A 20,275-nucleotide genomic window follows, 5' to 3' on the forward strand; every position below is an offset into this window, starting at 1 on the left:
GGAACTAGCTGTCGCAGGAGTTTTAGCCACTAAACAACTCCTTGAAACTTTGGGATTCATTCTACACCCAGATAAATCAATATTGGAGCCTACTACTAACATGGATTACCTAGGCTTCACTATTGACACTATCCATATGACTGTCACTCTGCCCAGAGACAAAAAAGTTACACTTACAGAAGCCTGTAACCATTTAATTGCAATACCGCAACCAAGGATACGGCACGTAGCCAGAGTCATAGGTACTATAGTAGCAGCATTCCCGGCTGCCCAATATGGGCCCTTGCATTATCAAAATTTGCAAAGAGCAAGGACACATGCATTACGTCTTAATAGGGGGCATTATGACCGTAAAATGGAGTTACCCGCTGAAGCCAGATCAGAACTTCAGTGGTGGGTGGATAACATTTGGCACAGTCACAGTCCTATCGCCGTCGCCAATCCTAACATAACCATTACAACGGATGCCAGTGCTTTAGGCTGGGGAGCTACTAACTCTATAGACAGCACAGGTGGCAGATGGACTAACTCAGAGGCATCGCTACTACAAACACTGGGCATTAACTTCTTGGAGATGCTCGCCGCCTTTTATGGGCTAAAAGCATATGCATCTGATATGCGGCATGTGCATGTTAGGATTATGATTGATAACACAACGGCGGTATCTTACATCCAGCACATGGGTGGCATAAAATCAGTATCATGCGACAAATTGACTACTATAATCTGGCAATGGTGTGTCAAGAGACATATTTGGCTATCAGCTGCCTATTTACCAGGCAAGCTAAATTCAGTGGCGGACACCAGGTCACGAAAATTCAACGACAACATCGAATGGATGTTGGACCCGAAACTATTTGCTAGAATTGTGAAGCAATATGGTACGCCAGATATAGATTTGTTTGCGTCTAGACTAAATCACCAACTACCCATGTATGTGGCTTGGGAACCAGACCCAGAGGCAGCAGCGGTAGATGCCTTCACGCTGGATTGGGGAAATTTATTTTTCTATGCTTTCCCTCCCTTCTGCCTCATCAGTCGGGTACTCCAGAAAATTCAAGCTGACTCAGCCTCAGGCATTCTGGTCGTACCCGACTGGCCTACCCAACCATGGTTCCCAATTTTCCACGACATGGTGGTAGAGACACCTATGGTCCTTCACAACCAGCCCCAATTATTGACTCACCCGGTAACTGGCATAAGTCAGCCATGCCATCAAAAATTGAACCTCCTGGTTTCCAGATTCTGAACAGACCTTACCAGGGATTGGGGTTATCAGAGAGAACAATCACCACCATGTCGGCATCCCTGCGAGTTTCCACCAAGAAACAGTACCTGACCTACATCAGGAAATGGGAACAGTACTGCCTGAAAGCAGGGACATCTTACAAGACGGCTTCGATCACGGATGTGCTGGAGTTCCTGGCCCACCTGCACCATGACCAAAAGATGAGCTACAGTGCCATCAATGCAGCTCGGAGCGCCCTGTCCGCATACCTTATGCCCACAGGACAGCATAGTATTGGATCCCACCCTCTGGTTATCAAACTCCTTAAAGGGATTTATAACACCAAACCCCCTACACCTAGATACACCCATGTGTGGGATGTTAGTGTAGTATTGTCACACCTTCGAGGTTGGCCTCCGGTGGGATCCCTGAGCCTGGAACAGTCCACTTACAAGACCCTCATGCTCATGGCGCTTGTCTCTGCTCAGAGGGTTCAGTCGCTGCATCAGTTAAGTCTGGACCACATGGTCACCACCCCAGATTCCATTACTTTTACCATGCCGGGGTTGGTTAAACAGAGCAGGCCAGGTATATCCAACTCCCCGTTGATCTTCCGGGCCTACCCTCCAGAACCTAGGCTGTGTGTGGTGACCCACCTTTATGATTACATAGACACAACCCAAACTCTTAGAGGGAGAGAGAAAGCCTTATGGGTCAGCCATAAAAAGCCTTTTCGACGGGTTACCAGCCAGACAATATCCAGATGGTTGAAACAGCTCCTTAATACGGCAGGGATTAACACGGATGTTTTTAAATCCCATTCAACCAGGGCAGCGTCCACGTCAGCGGCGGATCGGATGCAGGTTCCCCTAGACCACATCCTTAGTGCAGCGGGATGGTCAAGGGAATCGACATTCCAAAAATTCTACCACAAACCGCTGATGGAGAAGGACGTCTTTGCGGAGAGAATTTTAGAAACCGCAAATTTATAATTTAAAGCCCAGGGGAGCTATTTTTTGTTGTTGTTAATAAACATTTGTTTTTTAAAACTAACAAATTCGTTGGTCTTTAGATACCACTTCCTCCCTCGATGATCTTTCGGCAGTGAGTGATATAACTGTTACACGGTTTGAAATCACAGACCTTTGAAGTCTTCACGTAGTCACTCACGTGACTCCGAAGTAAAATAGTGAGATTAAACGAGTACTTACCAGTACGAAGTTTGATCTGTATTTTATGAGGAGTTACGATGAGGGATTACGTGCCCTCCGCTCCCACCCTCATTGTATAGATCAAACTCGGCCTGATGTCTCATTAATCTTTACTATCTTTACTTCAATTTGTGTCTATCTGTGATTCCACACCGCTGCTTGGAAGTATGCCGCGCCTGCGCGCTGGGTGGGTTCTTCACGTAATCCCTCATCGTAACTCCTCATAAAATACAGATCAAACTTCGTACTGGTAAGTACTCGTTTAATCTCACTATTAAATTCAAATCTCCATTGTATGCATAAACATACATTCCTACAAAAGGCAGAACTAGTTTTCCTCTCTCTCTCTCTCTCTCTCTCTCTCTTTCTCTCTCTCTCTCTCTCTCTCTCTCTCTCTCTCTCACACACTCACTCACTCTCACATTCTCCTTCTCTCAGTCACTTTCAATCACTCCACTTCTCCAGTTTTAGTAATAGGCCTGTCCCACTTATGCGATCTTTTTCGGCGACTTGCTGACACCCTTAATAGTCGCAGCAGATCTCCGAAAATTCTCAACATGTTGAAAATCCAGCAGCGACCAGAACAAGGTACGACTCTTTGGCCGACTACTCACTACCATACAGGCTTCATCCCGTGACATGTCGCCAGGGTGTCGTCTGTATGGTCGTGAGTAGTCTCCAAGTCACCCAAAGAGTCAATTTTCAACATGTTGAGGATATTCGGCGACCTATGACGGGTGCCAGCAGTCGCTGAAAAAGTTGAGTATGTGGGACACACCCATTATTGGTCTTTTTTATCAGTCTTGATTGAAATGCACTAGAATGCATTGAGGTTGGTTTGTGTGATGGTCTGGGCTGTGTCCACAAGTCTCTGCAATTTTTTGCGGTCTTGGATGGAGCTGTTCGAAAACCATGCCATGATGCATCCCGATAAAATGCTTTCTACGGAGCCTTTACAGAAGTTGGTGAGAGTTGTTGGGGACATGCTGACCTTCCTACACCTTCTAAGGAAGCAGAGGCGTTGGTGTGCTTCCTTGGCCATTACGAGTACGATCAGCAAACACATGGTCATAATGACACAAGTACTGTGCTATCACTGTACGGCTGCTGCTTTCACTGAACGGAGACGCAATAAGCAACGGATGTTACCAGAGCCACAGGATGCAACAAATGATGAGCTGAACGGCACGCACTGTAAAATATGGCACAAGCACAGTGAGTACTGCAGTATTATCTACCGTACTGATTTTCTTTTGAAAGGAATCTCTCACGTATATTACAATTGTGATATAAAAGGCCCAGTTAACTCAATTTTTGTCACCAGACCTCCATGCAAACCGACGCAGGTCAGACGTACTAACACGTGCCTAATTCATAACGGATACCGGTTGTCCCCTTCACTTTTTTTTAACCAAAAATAAATGGAGTAAATTATTTACAAACATACTGTAATATGCACAATACAAAACAATACAAACAAACCCATGTTGGCACAGCGGTAAGTTGCTGCCTAATAGCGCTCGCAGCGCCGGAGACCCGGGTTCGATCCTGACTACGGGTGCTGTCTGCACGGAGTTTGTACGTTCTCCCCGTGACCTGCGTGGGTTTTCTCCGAGATCTTCGGTTTCCTCCCACACTCTAAAGGCGTACAGGTTTGTAGGTTAATTGGCTTGCTGTATGTGTAAATTGTCCCTCGTTAGTCAAGTCAAGTCAAGTTTATTCGTCACATACACGTACTGCATAAATACGTGGTACTCCACCTGCAACTCGGACAGGAAGGCTCTGCAGAGGGTAGTGAGGGGAGCAGAGAGGATCATTGGCGTCTCCCTACCCTCGGTACAAGAACTGTTCCAGAGCCGCTGTCTGAAAAAAGCTCAGAGAATTGCTAAGGACAAACTGCACCCCCTCCACATACACCTGGATCTCCTGCCATCAGGCAAGAGATATCGAAGCATCAAAGCCCGGACTACAAGACTGCTAAACAGCTTCCTACCACAGGCTATGAGGCTGCTAAACAGTCACTCTGTACTCACAGTCACTTGACTCTGCAGCTGGCACGGACACTTTAATAACTGGCACTGGCCACTCAAATCAGCTGCCCCGGACATTTTTATGATTGGTTTATTGTATTTTAACGTTGTGTTTTACCTGCTTTTAACTATTTATTTATACTGTTCCATCAGGGACTGGATTGTTTTTAGTGTTATTATGTGTGAAACGTTTTAAATTTCATGTGCGATGCTCCGCTATTCCCTGGGAAACGTATTTTCATTTTGTACTGTACGACTGTTGCTTGCAAGATGACAATAAAGGTTGGTTGATTGATTGATTGATTGATTGATTGATTGATTGATACGAGATGTGCAGTGAAATGAAAAGTGGCAATCCTCACGGACTTTGTGCAAAAACCAAACAAACAAACCACAAACAGAATAGAACAGAATCACATATTATTTTATATATTACATATTGTGGGAGGAAGGAAAAAAAAAAGTGTGTGTAGGATAGTGTTAATGTTTGGGGATCGCTGGTGTAAACAAAGTAAAATAAATATTCCGAAATACTGATTATTAAATAACTATATTACATTTCTTGTGAAGGATACATTCCACCCCCCTGATGCGCAGCAGTCCCAGATATACCCCAGGGTGCCCGTGGACAGCATATATTCCCCTCTCTAATGACACCCAGACACAGACGTAACCCCGGAAACACTTTTTACCACTGGTCCATTTCATGCTAGAGAGTAATCATATCTATTTTAATGGAAGAAGGAAACAGGAGATGGCATCAAAGACCAAATATATGATTAGAAACAAAAGAGTTAGTCATTGAAGAGTTTGAGAGCACATTTACAAGACAAAATGTTCTATGGTAAAATCAAGATATTTTTTTGAACTGCAGATAACGGAAATTTGACGTAAAAGCAGAAGATGCTGTATATCTCTAAACTCTAAATCGGATTGATAGTCAGGAACCTTAGGCATCTTCTTCTGGAATTACCACAAATAAATGACTGTAGATTTAAGGTGAGAGGAAGTGGTTGTAAAGCGGATATGAATGGTAGTTTTTCCGCACAGAAAGAGGGCAGAAACTGGAACTTGCTGCCAGAGGACATTGAGTAATCACATGCATTCACCATGTTTACAAGATATTTATTAGACAGGAACCTGAATAGGCAAAATGTAGAAGGATATGGCCCTAACGCTGGTAATGTTAAAATTGTACAAGGCATTGGTGAGACCAAATCTGGAGTATGGTGCACAATTTTGGTCGCCCAATTATAGGAAGGATGTCAACAAAATAGAGAGAGTACAGAGGAGATTTACTAGAATGTTGCCTGGGTTTCAACAACTAAGTTACAGAGATAGGTTGAATAAGTTAGGTCTTTATTCTCTGGAGCGCAGGAGGTTGAGGGGGGACTTGATAGAGGTCTTTAAAATGATGAGAGGGATAGACAGAGTTGATGTGGACAAGCTTTTCCCTTTGAGAATAGGGAGGATTCAAACAAGAGGACATGACTTCAGAATTAAGGGACAGAAGTTTAGGGGTAACATGAGGGGGAACTTCTTTACTCAGAGAGTGGTAGCGGTGTGGAATGAGCTTCCAGTGGAAGTGGTGGAGGCAGGTTCATTGGTATCATTTAAAAATAAATTGGATAGGCATATGGATGAGAAGGGAATGGAGGGTTATGGTATGAGTGCAGGCAGGTGGGACTAAGGGGAAAAAAAAGTTGTTCGGCACGGACTTGTAGGGCCGAGATGGCCTGTTTCCGTGCTGTAATTGTTATATGGTTAAATGGACTGGTGAAGATTGGCAAAAAGGGTGGGGACATGGACATGATGGGCCGAATGGCCTGCTTCTGTGTTTACCAAGCTATGATTCTAAGCACAGAGATTACTATTGCTAGGTCAAAATCTAACCAAGGTCCAGCCCTGGTTTCCAAAGCAGTTTTAAAACTCACTGTAAAAAGATCTGGTGTTGTGACCAGGCCATGTAATTAGGCCGAGCACTTACAAAGTGTCAGTGCGGGACTTATATGTATGAGTGATATGGACCGACACATGTGTTGGTAACAAGTATTGTGCTAATTCACGAGTGGTTGAATGCTGCAGTAATTAATTTCCATGAGTCAGATCAGCTTGCTCTCTCTGTTCCTTCCTTTAAAGATGTTGCCAGGACTCAAGGGTCTGAGTTACAGGGAGAAATTGAGCAGGCGAGGACTCTATTCCTTGGAGCAAAGGAGGATGAGGGGGCGATCTTATAGAGGTGTAAAAAATCATGAGAGGGATAGATCGGGTAGAAGCACAGAGGCTCTTGCCCAGAGTAGGTGAATCGAGAACCAAAGGTCATAGGTTTAATGTGAAGAAGGGTCTGAAGAAGGGTTTCGGCCGGAAACGTTGCCTATTTCCTTCGCTCCATAGATGCTGCTGCACCCGCTGAGTTTCTCCAGCGCTTTTGTCTACCGTCATAGGTTAAATGTGAGGGGGAAACGATTTAATAAGAACCTGAGGGGAAATTTCTTTACTCAGAGGGTGGTTGGTGTAAGGATTGAGGTGCCAGAGGGGCTCGTTCAGGAAGGTACTCTAACAGCATTTAAGAAACATTGAGACAGGTACATGGATAGGACAGGTTTAGAGCGATATGAGCCAAACACAGGCAGGTGGGACTAGTATAGATGGGACGTTGGCCGGTGGTGGCCAAGTTGGGAAGAAAGGTCTGTTTCCAACCTGTAAGACTCTATGACTCCATGTCTGAGAAGTGGTGTGTCGAGACATTCAGAAATGAATTGAACAAACATAATCCAAAAAAATGGTTCAAATTCTTAAGGGGTTGGACAGGCTAGATGCATGAAGATTGTTCCCGATGGTGGGGAAGTCCAGAACAAGGGATCACAATTTAAGGATAAGGGGGAAATCTTTTTGGACCGAGATGAGAAAAAAAAAAATTCACACAGAGAGTGGTGAATCTCTGAAATTCTCTGCCACAGAAGGTAGTTGAGGCCAGTTCATTGGCTATATTTAAGAGGGAGTTAGATGGGGCTAAAGGTATCAGGGGGTATGGAGAGAAGGCAGGTACAGGATACTGAGTTGGATGATCAGCCATGATCATATTGAATGGCGGTGCAGGCTCGAAGGGCCGAATGGCCTACTCCTCCACCTATTTTCTATGTTTCTAAATAATAACTGAAAAGGAAAAATACATCAGCACAGTGACCCACGTGGAGGGTCCAAACAAAATACAATAAAGCCTGGCATTAACGAGTTTATGGAAAGCAATAATTTAAACGAATCCAGCAAGACAGAATGAAAGCCATTATAATGAAACTGCAATCCAGCAATCAGACATCCCGCTTTTAAAACCTCTGGTGAATTGTCTTTATCTCAACGTAAAAAGACAACTCGACATTTAAGTCCCTCAGAACTTTTCAGATGATCACAGTGCTCGAAATCCGTCATTGCACTTTGCATTACATTGCAAAGTGGTTGAAGTAAATTGGCAATGGAGGTAATTAAGTATTCTAGTGGAGTCTGAATCACAGATTCACTGTGTCCCATGAGTTGTGGCAGCTGGTATGAGACTACGCTACTCATTACACCAGGCACCTCATTACAGTTTGATTTGACTGATCGTATCTTGCTGTGTTATAATGGGGAAAGCAATCACAGTGCAAGTGCAATCGAGTAATCAGGCAATTGACTTTGAATCATGTTCCTAACTCTCTCTTCCAAGGCCAAAGACTTGTACATTTTGCAAAGACAGGTAGAAATATTCAGAGATCATTTTTCCCCTCCCATTTATGGAAGAAATAGGGCGTGCAGTTAAGGGTAGCGTTAGTGCGGCACGGTGGCGCAGCGGTGGAGTTGCTGCCTTACAGCGCCAGAGACTCGGGTTCGACCCCGACTACGGGTGCTGCCTGTACGGAGTTTGTACATTCTCCCCGTAACTGAAAAAGTTACTTATCTTAACTACTAAACCAGGTTCGCTTCTTAATAAACAGACACCACACAAACGGTTTGGTAGACCAGTTCAAAACTTTACTTAACATCGGCCGATGGAAGGGAGCGAGGATTCCAGCTAAGTGACCAATGTAGACACTCAACTGTCCCCAGTCCTCTTCCCCGAACAACAGAATTACATTGCTTTAAATAGGTTTTTTTGTCCCCTTATCACATTCCACAGACATTAGTCATGGTCAGAAGTACTGGAAAAGGTTTCCACAGAATGCATCACATCAAACCTTTTTTTTACATGGTACAAGATATACTAAAAACATCGTATATCTTCTTTGTCACTTGGTCCCTCATAAACATAGACCATCTGTTTACAAAGATGTGACCACCTATGTTTCTCTTCCTCTATCACCTCCTCCCCCATAAACATTGGTTATTTGATCTCTACTTCAAAGGTTTCTCTCCAGCTCCTTCACTTGGGAGACAATGTTATCTCTCACACCCCCCAACCTGAGGAAAGCCTAATTTGACACTAAATATAAGCTGTAAGCTAGCCCAGAAACCAATTTAATATTTTTAACTAAAATTCGGCTTCATCATTCCATCCTTTTATCAAAATTTTGATAACAACTACAGTCCTTCCTGAGTACATACGAAAGACCATAAGCATCTCATCAGACAATTTAATAGTACACTAGTAACACAATCAATTCATAGTGGACAATCGTTCCACAAGTCCCTCCAAACATTTTAAATGGCCACCAACCTCCCCCGGACGTGACACTATAATATACTACCATAGGACAGGAAAAGGATCATAAAAATTGCTCAGCCTTTATTCGGCTTCGCTTGGAATTCCCCATGTGCTGGTGTAACTGGTTCATGCTTCTCTTGTGTGACACTGCATTTGCAACATAACAATGCCCTGTCACAAATATACTGTTTCCTTAAAATACACCAGTGCCTTGGTTGTGGCAAAAACAGGTAGATTTAACTGGCCTTTGCAGACCTCTTACTGTCTGTAGTCAGGGTATCTTTGCTGTGCTTGTCATGTTTGACTTCAATCTTGTTTAAAAGGAGGTGTGTACCATCCTTTAAATGTGTTTTAGTCCGCAAGTTTGCCATTCTGAAGAAAGTTCAGTCCATGTGGGCTGGGCCACCCCAGAATAAAGGAGCATCAATAGCCCATCGTCCTTGTTTCCACAAACTGTTCACAGTCAATCAAATGTATCCAGCGATGATGATCTTTCATCTTTACAGCAGTTCATGTTGTTAGCAACACTTGGTTGTTTCTTTTCAATACAGTTTCAATTTCTTCTTGTCCCAGCATCCCCCGTCATCGTATAGCTTTTATGGCTCCCAGCAAAGCTCCTCCAACCTGGGAATGTAGATCTGGCAAGACATGGGTTAATTGCCGACCATACATAATTAGTTAATTGCACAGGGCCTGTTGGTGGCTTCCCCCCACTCTCCAGGGCAATAAATAAAAAGTTGTAAATCTTGTTCACCAGCTTAGTTTCACCAGCACTTTTGTCTACTTTGATCCTCCATTCCTTCCTAACACTTCCCTGTGTATTTATTCTTTAATCCGATTATATCCGAAGAGGCTCTCCCCACCTAAATATTCAATTCTCCAAATATGTTCTCTTCCCCAATCTACTTTATCTTCTCACCTTTCATCCCTCATTGTGAGTTCCCTCAAACCTCCTTTTTTAAGTCACAAGACAATTTTTCATCTACCTTCATTTCACTCACAAAGCACATGCTTCAACATCTTTTTGTTTGCTTGAAAACAGTAATCTTGCTTCATTAGCATTTTAAAAGACAACCTCTGTTATCATATCAAAACAATCTTTTCCAAAAGAACTCATTCAGAATCAGTAATCAATAATACATTTTCTTTTCTCTGTAATTTTGACATTTCCAATCTCATTTAACACTTTAATCGGGATGAGTCTTTTTTAAACTTGGTTCAAAAGATCTATAATCATCCAACACATTAGCACACCATAAACTTTGTAAATTTGCATTTTAAAGGACAACTTCTTAAAAAGTGACACACAACTTTGCTCATTGCTTCGAATTTCCCACATTCCACATACAAAAACATTGTTTTACAAGCAGTACATATACAAAAACATTGTTTTACCAGCAGTATATAATATTTCATTTTCAAAGACGTCTCTTTGTAATTTACTTTCCCTTTTTCTTTTTTTTTTAATTTCTTAGTTCTCATTTGATTGTTCTAAAACACACAATTTTAGGCCTACTGCTATTCCTAGCAATACTATAAGCCTCTTCCTTTATTTTCTCCTGGCATTCAAAAACAAATCACATTTCTTGGGTTTTGATGCTTTAGAGGAATTATATAAATCATTTATTTGAATGATAGCCATTGCATATCCATCATCAAGCTTTCTAATGTGGCTTGTCAGCCATCCCACTGCTCATAACTTCATAAATCCTTTTATTTCGATTTGAGAGCCCAGTTCTGTATTAACCCACATCAAACTCAATGTAAAATTCCACCATCCTATGTGGAATTTTCCCTAAAAGTGTCTTTAAAACAAGACTATTAATCAATCCCCTTAGTGTACAATACTCAATTCAACAATAAGCTTTTCCTTAGCTGGATCCTCAACATCATAGTTCTGAAAACCATTGTGTATATATTCTACAAATTTGTCCTTCACCTATAACTGATCATTCATTTTGTCGATCCTATATATGTAGATGATAGTACTTCATGCTTTTTCTATTTATCCATATCTGCATCTATTTTTTAATTATGTTGTACTTAATGAATACACTACATTTCCACATTGCAGAGGGGATGAATTCCCAACAAAATGTCCACAAAGAGATTTAATGTACTGCCAAACCCTTGACAAAATTTGTTGATTCTTTTGCCTTTATTTAATTTTTCCTTACACAATTTCTATTAGAGAAAAGTAGGCCCAAATCCTCTATCGATTTCCTCCACAGATGCTGCCTGTCCCGTTGAGTTACTCCAGCACTTTGTGTTTTACTATTGCATTTACATTTTATTTGTGCTGTTAATTTATCTACCTTATTGCAATGCCGTACGCAATTAAGTACATTGCCTTATTTTTCCTCATTTTTATATACTCCAACCTAATTTACTACTTGTTTTTGTTTCCACTGCCTATTTATTTTGCTTTCCAGTTGTCTAATCTTTATTTTCCAACTTTCCTTCTTAAATTTCCTTTTGTTTCCATCCCCCTGCCAAGCTAGTTTAAATTCTCCCAACAGCACTGGCAAACCTCTGTGGGGATAATGTTCCTGTGCTGCTGGGGTACAACCTTTCCGATCTGTAGAAAGGTCCCTGGAAATAGCCACAATGCCAGAAATCCAAAGCCCTTCATCCTACTCCAACCCTCATCAGTACTTATATATAAACCCGAAATATACTTTCAGGCTGGGAATTCACATTGATTCAATTGCCTAGTTTGGGACATAACAAGGATTCTATCAGCTGAGACTGGAAATAACCTGGCAATTAGTCCCCAATTTTTTATAACAGAGTTGCTTGTCAGAAAAAGGATTTACCTCCTGGGTAATTTTGTTTTGCAATCCCCATTGACTCTTTCCACCATCCCAGATACCTGTGGGTGGTGTACACAGTGAATTGCTGTCAGATATTAAAATGTGCACATTTTTCCTTATTAACAGTGGTTGGTAGAGCTTCACTCCACCTACTAAATAAATCTAAAATTACTACGCAATATTTATAACACTGGGCCCTTGGCATTATCTCCTTAAACTGCTTTCCCATCCTTTACCAGCCTCAACTCAAGCACAAACAAAAGCCCCTGGATAGCTTTGTGATTAATAACATATGTATATATCATTTTCCTCAATGCCAGAGAGCTAAAGACACATAATTCTCCGGATATGCTCCTACAAGCTCACCTTGCCCACAGAACTAAATCTGCATTTTCTCCTGATTTTAAATTTTTTTTTTTTTTTTTTTTTTTAAACACAAAATCATTCAATATCCCTTCCTTCTCATCTTTTTTACTTATTTTGCTTATATGTAATACTTCTCAGTTAGTCCCTTCAAACATGTTGTCATATTCCCAATACATATCGTGTAAACATCTCCCAACCACTTGTTCTTGAATATAGTACTGGTATCACCAAAATCAATCCTCTATTTAATAGTTTAACAAATACAACGTGTTGCTAAAGTAGGAGCAATTCCAATCCAAGTCATTCTCATCATTCTTAATCTGTTACCTTCGACATAGAGATAACCAAATTTGTTCATCTTGGACCTTGCCTACAACTGAGACTCACTACCGAGAGACGTTATCCATCCAGACTTACTTTTACCAGAACCCCAGGACAGACTGAGTAGTCTCTCACAAGGTTGAACAACCTACCTACTGCAGGAATTGCCAGGCAGAGTGTTCTACAGACTCACCCTCAATGACATTTTGAAGGCTTTTTTTTTTGTTGCCAAAGGCATTAAAAAGGAATCAAATATATTCAAATAACAACTATTTAAATAGTTTAAACATAACAGATAGTTTAAAACATGAACAGTAAAACAACTCAAGCATGTAACTTTTTACACAGGTCGGCAACCCCATGCAAATGAATAAAGTTGCCATTCCTAATATGCAGTGCCACCACATTTCCTTTGTTATCCTATCATTCCCTCCTTACCAGCATGGGTAAGACGGGTAAAAATGTATCGTTATACACCAACTTGTCCAAGCGGGGTGTGCTGAATCAATGGCACAGCCCACTTGTTTCCATAGTTATTATTATATACAAGAGGCGTCCCTCTATAATGTACATACCTCCCTCATGTTTGGCAGGACCGTTCTATTTGCTAGTATCTGTTTACCAGATGTCACCACGCATTTGGATGTACAGGCTGCTTGCTTGGATACACTATCAGCAACCCATTGCCTTTTGCTATAGGGTCCCCAGCACCAGTGTGTGCAGTACATTTAATAATGACCAGCTGTTCTGGTAGCATCAATGCCTTAAACAAATTACACACAGAAAGGCATTCCCGTGCTCCCAATCCTGGAGAGCTTTGTAAGGTCAGAACTTCAAGTTATAGGGATGTTACTGATGGAACTGTCCCAGGTAAAGATGCCATTGCTACTGGTAGACATCTCCCAAGATGATCTAACTCCTCCTCATCTTCATTACCAAATAGGGTCGTCGTGCCAGACATGAAGTCTCCTCCAGAGGATTTACCAGTACTGGGTTTATTTTTTACGAACCATCACCTGTTTCTCACCTCCTGTCTGTCTTTTAATTCTATTCTCTTGTTCCTCTGCCCACTGGCATTCTAGTTGCAATAATTTCCATCCTTTCCTAGTGCTATCCTTGTTTCTTAACTCTATCTAGCAATGTTACAAAACTGTGAGATTTAAAAAAAAAATCAAATCTGCAATTTATCCCATCAGATAAAGCATAACAATAAGTTTAATTTGACACCTAATTCACTTTCATATCTCAAGTAATAAAAAAATTATGGCCATTTTCATACTCGGAAATTAGCATCTTGTTCCCTATTGATTTTCTATGGACATAACAAAAAACTGTGATCATGGACCGTCAAAAGCCCATAACCTTCTTAAAAATTAAGAGAACTGAATGAAATTTTCAGTTATCATAGATTGAACCATTCTGACACAAATATAAAATAATCTTACTTGGATGACCTGAAATTAAAAGCATATAATTAGTTAGTTACCCAATTGTAGCTAATTTCAAACTTCAATTACTAGATCCAAACATCTATCCATTTCTTAATAAATGATTAACATTTTTAAATAGCCTAAGTGTCCAAATTATATTCACAAATAATTCACAATAAAACATGATTTTTAAATCTCATTTACATCAATTTATAGGCCAAATGGAAGGAATTTAGTGTTCAATTGCTGTAAATTAAAGTCTATTTTAAATCGGCTTTCTAGTGGGTTCCTGTCTTCCTTTCCCATATCAACACCTCTGCTTATTTAATTGTCTCAACATTCCATGTGCCCCCTACTGACCAGGCTTCATCCCCCAACCATTTGGTCAACTTGTAACTTAACATTCTAAATTTCTTATTATACTTAGGATTCAAATATCACATATATAGGACTGGTTTCCAGAGCATTCCCCATAGATAGATAGAAAGAGAGAGAGAGAAAACAGACTTCTTAATTCCGAATCGATCCAAATATATCAACCAGGCCGACTCACTAAATGAGACCCCAGTTTCTCAACTTGGCTGACTTTTTAATTCCGAATTGTTCCAAATATATCAACCAGGCCGACTCGCTACTCGAGACCCCAGTTTCTCAATTTGGCTGACCTTTTTTAACTCTTTAATATACGACCCAAGTGTCTCAACGAAGCCGACTTGCTAACCAAGACCCCCGTTTCTCAACCTGGCAGACGTCTTAACTCTTAAAATAAGCCCCAGGTGTCTCAACGAAGCAGACCCGCGAACCGGGACCCCCGTTTCTCAACCTAGCAGACTTCGTAACTCTTAAAATAAGCCCCAGGTGTCTCAACGAAGCCGACTTGCTAACCAAGACCCCCGTTTCTCAACCTAGCAGACTTCCTAATTCTTTAATATACAACGCCACTTATTTCTCAATCCGACAAAGCTTCGGATGTCTCAATAAGCCAGACGCACACCTCAACCCCCGTATCTCAACCCGACAAATCACGGATGTCTCAACGAGGCCGATGAGCCCTTAGTAGAGAGAGAAAAAGAGAAAACAAAGAGAGATAGACAGAAAGAGGAACCACTCACGTCCTTCTTAACAATATACATAAGACCTTTCTTAAAAATACATACACAATTCCGTCTTAAAAATACATACACAATCCCTTCTTTAAAAAAAAACCCCACATAAACCCCAACTGGTCTTACCTTTGTCTGTTGCTAAGAACCTCGGCAGGGAACCAAGTCAACCTCTGATGAAGGATCACAGACGTTCCCGGGAGTTTCTAGGGAGTCGGTCTTACAAGGGGACCGATAGAGCTCAGTTATCTCCCTTCCAATCCCGGCAACCTCCGCAACCTCTTGCACAGTCAGCCGTTGATGTGGTCCCAGCGAGGCCTGCATAACTACGCCAATGAAAAAGTTACTTATCTTAACTACTAAACCAGGTTCGCTTCTTAATAAACAGACACCACACAAACGGTTTGGTAGACCAGTTCAAAACTTTACTTAACATCGGCCGATGGAAGGGAGCGAGGATTCCAGCTAAGTGACCAATGTAGACACTCAACTGTCCCCAGTCCTCTTCCCCGAACAACAGAATTACATTGCTTTAAATAGGTTTTTTGTCCCCTTATCACATTCCACAGACATTAGTCATGGTCAGAAGTACTGGAAAAGGTTTCCACAGAATGCATCACATCAAACCTTTTTTTTACATGGTACAAGATATACTAAAAACATCGTATATCTTCTTTGTCACTTGGTCCCTCATAAACATAGACCATCTGTTTACAAAGATGTGACCACCTATGTCTCTCTTCCTCTATCACCTCCTCCCCCATAAACATTGGTTATTTGATCTCTACTTCAAAGGTTTCTCTCCAGCTCCTTCACTTGGGAGACAATGTTATCTCTCACACCCCCCAACCTGAGGAAAGCCTAATTTGACACTAAATATAAGCTGTAAGCTAGCCCAGAAACCAATTTAATAGGTATAGAACAGGCTGACATGAGAGGGTTCCATGGGCGTGATGTGGTTCCAATCATCGGACGGCAAGTGTGTGCTCATTTTCACCCTGTGGGTACCTACTCCCCCTCCTCTCCTTTCAGTGTGATTCTGTGTATGACTGGACTGAATGTTAGGTTGCATACAATCACCATGGAACATAGAACAGTATAGCACAAGAACAGGTTCTTTGGTGCACAATAACTGGTCTATTATTTATAGTTAAAACTATTAATGAATTAATTCCTAGACCTTCCCACAACTGGAAACTAACTCTCTACATCCACTCTATCTGGGCCTCTCTTTATTAGGTACGTTTCAATCAGATTCTCCCTCATCCTTCAGTGAGTACAAGCCCAGGGACATCAGACGCTCCTCATACATTAACTCAATCATCCCCGGCACCATTCTCATAATTGAAAGCTTCAATAAGGAAGACATAAATAATTTGCCAGAAATAGCAGGGGACTGCGGGTCAAAGGAGTTGGAGGAATTGAGTGAAATCTAGGTTAGCCGGGAAGTGGTGTTGGGTAAATTGAATGGATTAAAGGCTGATAAATCCCCAGGGCCAGAGAGGCTGCATCTCAGAGTACTTAAGGAAGTAGCTCCAGAAATAGTGGATGCATTAGTAATAATCTTTCAAAACTCTTTAGATTCTGGAGTAGTTCCTGAGGATTGGCGGGTAGCAAACGTAACCCCACTTTTTAAGAAGGGAGGGAGAGAGAAAATGGGGGAATTACAGACCAGTTAGTTTAACATCGGTAGTGGGGAAACTGCTAGAGTAAGGTATTAAAGATGGGATAGCAGCTCATTTGGAAAGTGGTGAAATCATTGGACAAAGTCAGCATGGATTTACGAAAGGTAAATCATGTCTGACGAATCTTATAGAATTTTTGCTATATTTAAGAGGGAGTTAGATGTGGCCCTTGTGGCTAAGGGGATCAGGGGGGTATGGAGAGAAGGCAGGTACGGGATACTGAGTTGGATGATCAGCCATGATCATATTGAATGGCGGTGCAGGCTTGAAGGGCCGAATGGCCTACTCCTGCACCTATTTTCTATGTTTCTATCACCCATTCTTTTTCTCCAGAGATGCTGCCTGACCCGCTGAGTTACTCTAGCACTTGGTGTCTATTATAGTTATAAAAGTATTGATAGTCAATGGGTTCATCTCTGGGGATGTCATGATCTCTGAACAAGATATGACAAGGTATTTGTGGGGGATACTGAGTTGGATGATCAGCCATGATCATATTGAATGGCGGTGCAGGCTCGAAGGGCCGAATGGCCGAATGGCCTACTCCTGCACCTAATTTGTATGTTTCTATGTTTCTATGTAATGGTCTAATCAATGTTTTATGCAGGTTCAACAAAACCTCCTTGTTTATATTCTTCAGTTGAGCATTCCATATCTATTTTAAATTCATTTGTTCACACGAGCCTCATAGTTCCAATGACCTGGTTTTATTCTTGATCTCTGGTCTGTCCGTGGGAAGGGTAATGGAATATTGACACTTTTTTCAATGGGATTGAAGTGTAATGTAGGGAAGTCTTATAGTAACTGTACAACATGTCTAGAGAAGCACAGTGGTGCAGCGGTAGAGTTGCTGCCTTACAGTGCCAGGGACCCGGGTTCGATCCTGACCACGGGTGCTCTCTGAATGGAGTTTGTACATTGTCCCCATGATCTGCGTGGGTTTTCTCCAAGATCTTCGGTTTCCCCCCACATTCCAAAGTCTTACAGGTTTGTAGGTTAATGGGCTTGGTATCAATGTAAAATTGTCCCTAGTGTGTAGGATAGTGTTAATGTGTGGAGATCGCTGGTTGGTGCGGGCTTGGTGGGCTGAAGGGCCTGCATGTGCGCTGTATCTCTAATCTAAACTAAACTAAACAATGTCTGAAGAAGGGTCTTGACCCAAAATGTCACTCAAATGCCTTCTCTCCAGAGATGCTGTCTGCCCCGTGGAGTTACTCCAGCATTTTGTGTCTATCTTCAGTTTAAACCAGCATCTGCAGTTCCTTCCAACACTAAACAGTGTGAACAATTTGGTCTGTCTGTGTGGAATTCATACATTCTCTCTGTTATAATGTGGTTTCTCCGGGATGTTGTACATGCAAAAATGCGCATGTTGGTAAGTTAAGCAGTATGCAGAGTCTGGGTTACAGGAGAGGTTGGTGGCAATGTGGGGAGAATAAAATGTGCCAGGGTAAGGGAAAAAATTAAGGGACCAAGTTGAGGGAAAAAATGTTCACACAGAGAGTGGTGAATCTCTGGAACTCTCTGCCATAGAAGGTAGTTGAGGCCAGTTCATTGGCTATATTTAAGAGGGAGTTAGATGTGGCCCTTGTGGCTAGGGGGATCAGGGGGTATGGAGAGAAGGCAGGTACGGGATACTGAGTTGGATGATCAGCCATGATCATATTGAATGGCGGTGCAGGCTCGAAGGGCCGAATGGCCTACTCCTGCACCTATTTTCTATGTTTCTATCACCCATTCTTTTTCTCCAGAGATGCTGCCTGACCCGCTGAGTTACTCTAGCACTTTGTGTCTATTATAGTTATAAAAGTATTGATAGTCAATGGGTTCATCTCTGGGGATGTCATGATCTCTGAACAAGATATGACAAGGTATAGCTTGGCGGTGTTTTCAATCTGCAAATGGCAAATCAGGACAAAATGTCTGAGTTTCTCCAGCTTTTTGTGTCTATCTTCGGTTTAAACCAGCATCTGCAGTTCCTTCCTACACAAAATGTCCCTCCTCGGTGAATCAATCCCTTTCTCATCACACAAATAGACAAACACGCATACTGATATGTTCTTGTCTCTTCAACTATGGCCTCAACCTAGGCATAAAATACACATGGTGAATACCAATAGATGATGTACAGTTCTACATGCAGATCTTCTAAATACTGCCAGCAACAGGAAATGACTTTACAAACTCCTGGCTTTTACGTTTGATATGGGTTTCAGAAGCTTATCAAGCAAACCTTGCCAGTTTTTCATCGAGCAATAATTAAGGAATGTAACTTTGCCCAACATCAGAAAATTCATCAGAGATCATTTTTCTCCTCTTTCACACTAGTCTCTGTGTTGTGCATGGGTTCCAAAATGAACTCATTTGCAAAATCCGCCGTGAGGAATATTAGGCTAGGTTCCACATCAAAATGGATTGTGAGAAATGCTGGCAGAATAGAACTTCATAAACCAAGGCCCATCTGCTAGACTGCACTAATTTGCTACCAACAATGGAAGTAAAGTTTTGAACACACCCGCAGTAGTGCTTCTATATTTGTACAAGGATCTGCTAATCCTGGCTGAAATCAAGCAACCATAATACCCAAACTTTAATAAGGGCTTATGTATTGCTAGGCCATTTTGGTCAAGTCTGGTGTGCTCTGTAAAAAGGAGACCAGCTTCCAAATGGTGCCAGCAAGCCTGTGTCCCAGATCAATGTTGCATATTCAGTTGGCAGATGGATGGGATTTTTGCAGAGGGCATTCAGGGAAATGTAAAATGCATGAGGTTAATTGGATCTCTGCAAGAGCCTTGTATATATTGTAAATAATGTTGCGGGACAGTTACCCTGTTAAGTGTTGATTGGTTAAAATGTGAGGCCCTGTCCGGCTTGTTTGAATCCCAGGGTAAATGTTGCATTATTCAAGATCGTGTTAGCCTCTTCTGGAAGCTTCACCTGCAACAATATAAGACGATTCTGTAATTGGCCTGTGTACCTGCCAGTAATGTATTATTGTAATTTGTTATACTTGATTGGATTGTAATTATACCATCTCTCTGTAGTTCGGCCCTTCAAAGTTCGGGGAAAAATAAAAGGCAGCCCCCACAAAGTCCTTTGAGGATCTTCTGGAAGAGCGCTTGGGACTGCGTGACATTTTGGAATGTCTCTGCTTGCACGAGGCTACAGGGTTTGGCCGGGCAGATATAAGGATTGAACCTGCAGTGGTTTAGGTATCGTATAGGGTGATTTGTTGTGTTTTCCAAAAATAAAGTTTAATTGTTCCAGTGCTTGAATCAGTGGTTTATTGACCAAACTAGACTGGGGGGAAGCTTAGAAAGAGCTTATTTACAGATCCATTCTGAGTATATCAGGATTATTTCCCTGTGGACTTTACTCTATAGTCTACCAGGTTCTATAATATTTAAAAG

The 20,275-nt window shown here is 41.7% G+C and overlaps 1 long non-coding RNA gene across 1 annotated transcript; it reads right to left on the reverse strand.

Moving 5' to 3' along the window:
• Positions 1–12,320: 12,320 nt before the first annotated feature.
• Positions 12,321–16,086, reverse strand: LOC129694650 (uncharacterized). The gene is made up of 2 exons (XR_008723031.1): positions 14,983–16,086; positions 12,321–14,900 (listed from the first exon to the last, which is right to left on the reverse strand). It is a non-coding gene; the product is annotated as an uncharacterized LOC129694650 (long non-coding RNA).
• Between the last annotated feature and the right edge of the window lie 4,189 nt (positions 16,087–20,275).

The sequence above is a fragment of the Leucoraja erinacea genome, unplaced genomic scaffold, assembly GCF_028641065.1.
Source record: "Leucoraja erinacea ecotype New England unplaced genomic scaffold, Leri_hhj_1 Leri_746S, whole genome shotgun sequence".
In the NCBI taxonomy this organism is placed as follows: Eukaryota; Metazoa; Chordata; class Chondrichthyes; order Rajiformes; family Rajidae; genus Leucoraja; species Leucoraja erinaceus.